Here is a 7,912-nt window from a genome sequence, read left to right on the forward strand (position 1 = left end):
AAATATGAATGATAAGTGTGTGTGTGTAAACCGAAATCGAAGAAGACTTTATAGACCAATTCTGTCCCAGCTAGCCATGCGATCGCATGGCTTTGATGGATTATTCCCATGCGATCGCATGGGACCAATTTCCAGCTCACATCGAATAAACTTGGCTGCCGACACTCGATTTTATTTATATAATAATTATTTATATATTAAATCTTAATAATTATATATATATATTATATTATATTTATGTGTAACGTTAATTTGTAATTTTTGTTCCGATGACTTGTATGTTTACGCTCAACTTAAGTCCCAGTTCCGGTTTCTCGAACGCCTTTACGTAAGCTTAGAAAACTTGTACTAAATGATACGCGTCGTGTACCTTTATTAATAACTAGACTTAAATTGTCAATTAACTATATCACTCTAAATGTAACTTGAACGTTCGAGCGTTTTGGTCATTTGCTTCTATAATTCGACGTCTCGTTATTCATATACTTAATACTATTTTGAATCTATATATAATAAAAGAACATTAATATTGTTTTCTTATATATTCAAATGTTTTATATATATAGACATTTCCTAATGATACATTTTGAAATATATAATATTGTTTTTGTAAAATAGATTGTTCATTATATATATATACATATACTTGTAAGGTTATCGTTTATAATATCAAATCTTAATTAGTTTTTATATAAAAATATCTTAAAGTTCATTTATCTCGAAAATGTTTTCGTACGTTTGAAGTTAAATCAAATAAATATTATAACGTTTAGTTTTTCAAAGCAATTATATTAGAGTTCATTTCATTATGAGGTTATATTAATAGAATTCGTCATATCGTAAAATGTTCTAGAAAAGTATAGTCTCATGTAAAGCATAATGGGTTTCATGTTTTTAAATTACCGATTGTTGGTGAAACGTAGGATAAAGTCCAATGGTTAATTTACTTAACTTGTTGATACCCAACATCTAAGTTATTTACATTCTACGTTCTTATTTTTACATTAAATAATATGAAAGTTTAAATAATTATCTTATCAAAGTCACGAGGAAAACATTGTATAACATGAATTGGGAATCAAACAGGAATATCCACTAACCCTTGTCTAGTTCTTGTTAATTGACACATTTGTCCATACCTGTAAATCACTTTACCATTTATTCCGAATATCGTTAAAAGGAAAGGTTTCCTAAATCAAAGTGGACCTCTCAACAGAGACTCGCAATTATACAATGTATCTGATAAATCAATCATTTGATATTATCTTCTAGTTCCATTGATAAACATATTGAAACAAATACGTTCATGTAAAGTATTATACGTTTAATACTTTGTTAACGTTTTCAAGTTATAATATATTTATACATCTATATTCAATCCAATTATATAATGGTTCGTGAATCGTTGAAACTTATTCGAGGTTAAATGAATGTATGAACTTAGTTTAAAATTTCTTGAGATTTAAGTTAACAAACTTTGCTTATCGTGTCGGAATAATATAAAGATAAAGTTAAATTTGGTCAGAAATTTCCGGGTTATCACAGTACCTACCCGTTAAAGAAATTTTGTCCCGAAATTTGATCGAGGTCGTCATGGCTAACAATAAGAATGTCATTATGATGAATATAAGTTGATAGGGTTTTATCAAGATTGAGAAATATGGTCTAATTAATTTGATTGCTTGAAGCGTATGAGTGAAGCTATCGTAAAAGAGTGAAATGAGAAAATAGGAATTTGTCTTATCTTTTGACGTCATCACAGTTGATCTCCGGAGTAAAGAAAATCTTTGTAATCTATACAAGATTTGATTCTTCGGTGATTAAGGAAATTATGATCCTCTTCAATTTAATGCGATAATATGTCTCGATTTCTCTGTCGGATATTTCACTATAAATCCACCCTCTTTATTTTCCTTATTTTCACAGTTCATACCTTCTATTCTTTCTCCCTCAATTCATACTTTCAAGTATTCGTCAATATGCTTCACCCAGTTCTGATCCTTGATCTTATTCTGACCATCACAACAATCATCCTCCTATTCCAACTTCCACCGGAGGAGTATGTTTACTTCTACTTCGCTCTTGGGGTGGTGATTTTCATAATCCTTCCTTGTATTTGTCTTTCCATAATTATTGACATTTATGGTTAATGATCTTTTCCATTTGTTGCGATTTATACCCCCTTTCTATTTCGGAGCTTCATGCTTTTGTTTTCTTCTCACAAGTAATGGTCCAGAATTCGTAGGTATGGATTTTCGAATTATCATAATATACAACGTAGAAAGGAAAGGTAGTAGCACAATTTGAGTTGTCAAATTACCAGAATGTCCAGAAAAAGACCGAATCATCAAGAAAAATATTTCCTTGATATGTTTAGAGGTTAGTTAGAATACAAGAGTCGTGTAACATGGCACATGATGACATTATGATCTGTGAATCATCACGTTCTATTTAGAAACTCAGTATGACTTACTGTAATATAATCACGTTGATCAAGTGTCATTATATTATACTAACTCATGCTTCAGTTCCCAACACTACTTCAAAAATATTCATATTTTAATTTTGAATTTTTTTTCTTCAGAATTTAGAAACTAAAACAGTTTCTTTTATGATATAATGCAGATAGTGCGAAGAGATGAATTATTTTAGATAAGACTAGTTATGAAAATATCTTCAGAAATATCGAGGATATTTATAATGAAGGATACGATGATATCTTAGAATTTTCAATATCGATGGATGATGAAGAAGATTTGTTCGTAAAGGTTTAGAGTCAGAAGCCAGGTATTTGATAACAACTTCAGCAGACACTGAATCATTTGGATTCTTTGAAGGTAGATTTCGTCCTTGATTTGTCCACAGCCTCCTTCATGGTTTGCTCAACCGTTTTTCAGTACCAAATATTCTCTTTTTCTGAGTTTTGCTGATAATGCTAAAAACGAACATATATTTCATAGCATTATTCCTCAAGAAAGACAAGCTTTTAGTTGCAATTGTTCTATTTACAAGTGATATTCGTTTAAAGAATAAAAGGTGAAGACAAAAGACAGATTCGACGAATTGAAGACGCAAACGACCAAAAAGCTCAAAAGTACAAAAGACAATCAAAAAGGTTCCAATTATTGATAAGAAACGTCTCGAAATCACAAGAGTACAAGATTCAAAACGCAAAGTACAAGATATTAAATTGTACGCGAGGACGTTCGAAAATCCGGAACCGGGACCAGAGTCAACTCTTAACGCTCGACGCAACGGACTAAAAATTACAAGTTAACTATGTATATAAATATAATATAATATATAATTAATTATATTAATTATATATATATATATTATATATATATATTAAAAACCGTCGGCAGCAAGAAACTCCAAGGGTGTGAGCTGTAAATATCTCTCCGCGACTCGCGGAGTTTTAAGGCCATTTTGCCGCGAGTCGCGGAGCCCCAATTTTCAAGTCTGGCTATAAAGCCAACCGAATTCTGATCAAATTTAAAATATCTTTTTTCTCTTCCTCTTCATACGTAAATATATTTATATTTATAATTTATGTTTTAATTTTAATTATAATTCTAATAATAAGGGTATGTTAGCGAATGTTGTAAGGGTGTAAGTCGAAATTCTGTCCGTGTAACGCTACGCTATTTTTAATCATTGTAAGTTATGTTCAACCTTTTTATATTAATGTCTCGTAGCTAAGTTATTATTATGCTTATTTAAAACGAAGTAATCATGATGTTGGGCTAATTACTAAAATTGGGTAATTGGGCTTTGTACCATAATTGGGGTTTGGACAAAAGAACGACACTTGTGGAAACTAGACTATGGGCTATTAATGGGCTTTATATTTGTTTAACTAAATGAAAGTTTGTTAATGTTAATATAAAGATTTACAATTGGGCGTCCCTATAAATTACCATATACACTCGATCGGACACGATGGGCGGGGTATTTATATGTACGAATAATCGTTCATTTAACCGGACACGGGAATGGATTAATAGCCACTAGAATAATTAAAACAGGGGTGAAATTACATTCAAGGGTAATTGGTGTAATTGTTAACAAAGTGGTAAAACCTTGGTTTACACGCAGTCGATAACCTGGTGTATTCATTAAACAAAGTATTAAAACCTTGTTACAATTCGAATCCCCAATTAGTTGGAATATTTAACTTCGGGTATAATAATAATTTGACAAGGACACTTGCAATTTATATTTATGACTGATGGACTGTTATGGACAAAAACCAGAAGGACATATTGAATAATCCAGGACAAAGGACAATTAACCCATGGGCATAAAACTAAAATCAACACGTCAAACATCATGATTACGGAAGTTTAAATAAGCATAATTCTTTTATTTCATATTTTATTTCCTTTATTTTATATTTAATTGCACTTCTAATTATCGCACTTTTATTGTTATTTAATCGCACTTTTAATTATCGTACTTTTAATTATCGCAATTTAATTTTATCGCATTTTTATTATTCGCAATTTCATTATCGTTATTTACTTTACGCTTTAATTTAAAGTCTTGTATTTATTTTATATTTTACATTAGGTTTTAACTGCGACTAAAGTTTTAAAATCGACAAACCGGTCATTAAACGGTAAAAACCCCCCTTTATAATAATAATATTACTTATATATAAATTTGTATTTTTATAAAAGTAAACTAATATAGCGTTGAGCTTTGTTTAAAGATTTCCCTGTGGAACGAACCGGACTTACTAAAAACTACACTACTGTACGATTAGGTACACTGCCTATAAGTGTTGTAGCAAGGTTTAAGTATATCCATTCTATAAATAAATAAATATCTTGTGTAAAATTGTATCGTATTTAATAGTATTTTCCTAGTAAAATTATAAGCTATTTTATATACACCTCGTTCGACATCAAGTATTTTTTGCGCCGCTGCCGGGGAACGATCTTAAAAGCCGGAAGCGCAACGCTAATATAAAAAAAAAAGATTTTTAGTTACTTTTATTAAAAATTCGCTTTTGTAAAAATACGTTTTAATTATTGAAAAATATAAAAAAGAAAAACAAAAATATAAGTATTTTTAAGATTTTGTAAATATTTAAGTTTTATAAAGTTTCTTTATTTCTATTTTAGTTTATAAAAATATAAGTTTTATTTTAAAATCTTTTAATTATAAAAAAAAACAGAAAACAGAAAATAAAAAAAATAAAAATAAAAAGAAAAACGCGTAAAAAGATAAAGTTGTCAACTGAATTCCTGAACCCCGCGACTTGCGGGGTTTTCCTCATTAATCACCGCAACTCGCGGAGGGTTTCTGACAGGCGACAAGGAAGCCCTAATCGAGCATTAATTACGGGATATTATTAATATTAATTATTAATTAAACCTAATTATTATTATTATTATTATTAGTTTTAATTTTACTTTTACTTTTTATTTATATATTTTAGTTAAATTAGTTTTATTAAATTGTAAAATTAATAGTTTAATAAAATAAATAATATAAAAATAATATTTTTATAAAAATTGTAATTTTTACAACTTTTTGTATATTTTTATATTTTGTACCTTTTTAATCGTTGTAGCGTAATATTTGTATTTTTTAGCTCATATTTAATTTTAAACTTAGTTTTTGCTATAGTTATTTTTACTCCTAGATTTTTAGGCTTTGCCGTAGAATTCCTTAAGTGCTTTTTCTTTAGACTAAGATTTAGGTGCTTTAGAATTTTGCGACGCCCTTTTTAAGTTTTAGTTTCTTTTTAAGTTATTTCCATTTGGGATTTAGTTTTTCCTGTAAGCTTTAATATTTTTAGACCTTTTACTATGTACCAATTATCATTCCAATTAGTAATATCAATTTGCGATTATAATTTTAAGTTAGTTGTAGTAATAAGGTTAAATTAGTTAAGTATTTTTAAGTTTTTATAAGTTTCTTTTATTTTTCCGTCACCTTTTATTTTTCAACCATTTTTCTTTTTCGACCTTTTGCGACAAACTCTTTTTCTCTCTTATTTCTCGCTATTCTAGTTTTAGGACTTAGAATTTTTTTCTACTTCTTATCTAAATTTCTTAAAATTACGAAAATTTATTTTAAGTGGTTAAATTGATAGACATCAAAATTTTCTGGTTCGTAGTAATAGTTGGATTTGTACGTGGACCGGGTTATTGGAGCCAAACAGTCCTCAATTATATTGAGACCAAACGAATCCTGCCCCTCTGCTGCATCTTTTGGCTATTCGAAACGTGGGCAAAATCAGAAAAGTCTATTGATTGGATAACTTATTATAATTTTTCTTTCCTTTTTAAAAACTAATAGGATATTCAGTGAATGCACCGAGCAAGACGTTCATCACCTTTTGTACGTTCACCACCTGTAACTCGATCAAGACATCGTTTAACAAATATAACCGCCGTTGATTTTTCTTTAGAATCGTCATCCAGTCGACCAAGTACTTCAGTTCAAATTTCCGATAATCCATTTTTTGAACCCAACCTCACAATTGAGAATCCAGAGAATATTCAGGAACGGTTCGTAGATCCTGAACCATTAAACTTTCCTCCGGAACCACCAATCATTCAAACAGAGATTGTTGAGGAACGAACTATTAAATCAGAATCATCTAGTGATACCGATTCAACAAATTCAATTATGGAGAATCTGGAACCTTTAAGTATGGAAGACCGAATGAGAGCTAAACGCACTGGCCAAGGTCACGCAATTACTCATCCAGACATTAATGCGCCAGATTATGAAATCAAAGGATAAATTCTACACATGGTGACTAATCAATGCCAATTTAGTGGTGCGCCGAAGGAAGATCCAAATGAACATCTACGTACCTTTAATAGGATCTGCACACTATTTAAAATCCGAGAAGTGGAGGATGAACAGATATATCTCATGTTATTTCCCTGGACTTTAAAGGGAGAAGCCAAAGATTGGTTGGAATCGTTACCTGAAGGGGCGATCGATACATGGGACGTTTTAATTGATAAATTTCTTAAACAATTCTTTCCCGCATCTAAAGCCGTAAGACTTCAAGCAGAAATTGTTACGTTCACACAAAAGCCAAATGAAACTCTATATGAGGCGTGGACAAGATATGGAAAGTTGTTAAGAGGATGTCCGCAACATGGTTTAGACACCTGTCAAATAGTACAAATATTCTACCAAGGATGCGACATCACTACAAGGAAAGACATAGATATAGCAGCTGGTGGTTCTATTATGAAGAAAACCGAAACTGATGCTTACAAAATTATTGATAACACTGCTTCCCACTCACATGAGTGGCACCAAGAAAAAGATATCATTAGATCATCTAAAGCAGCTAGAGCCGATTCTAGCCATGACTTAGATTCCATTTCAGCAAAGATAGATGCTTTCGAGAGACGAATGGAAAAGATGACTAAGGATATTCACTCAATACGAATTAGTTGTGAGCAGTGTGGAGGACCACATTTGACAAAAGATTGTCTCAGTATTGAATTAACAATGGAACAAAGAGAGAATATTTCATACATAAACCAAAGGCCTGGAAATAATTATCAGAATAATTATCAACCGCCAAGACCGATTTACAATCAAAACCAGAATTATAACCGAAATATTCCATACAACAACCAACAAGGTCCTAGCAATCAACAAGTATCCAATAATACTTATAATCAGCAAAGACCGAATTTTCAAAACAAACCACCACAACAAACCGATGATAAAAAGCCGAATTTAGAAGATATGATGACGAAGCTAGTTGAAACTCAAACGCAGTTTTTCACATCTCAAAAACAAACCAATGAACAAAATGCTCAAGCATTTAGAAATCAACAAGCTTCTATTCAAAATCTGGAACAAGAAGTAAGTAACCTAGCAAGGTTAATAGGTGAAAGAAAACCGGGAAGTTTACCTAGTGATA

Source organism: Rutidosis leptorrhynchoides, chromosome 1 (genome assembly GCF_046630445.1).
Source record: "Rutidosis leptorrhynchoides isolate AG116_Rl617_1_P2 chromosome 1, CSIRO_AGI_Rlap_v1, whole genome shotgun sequence".
NCBI lineage: Eukaryota > Viridiplantae > Streptophyta > Magnoliopsida > Asterales > Asteraceae > Rutidosis > Rutidosis leptorrhynchoides.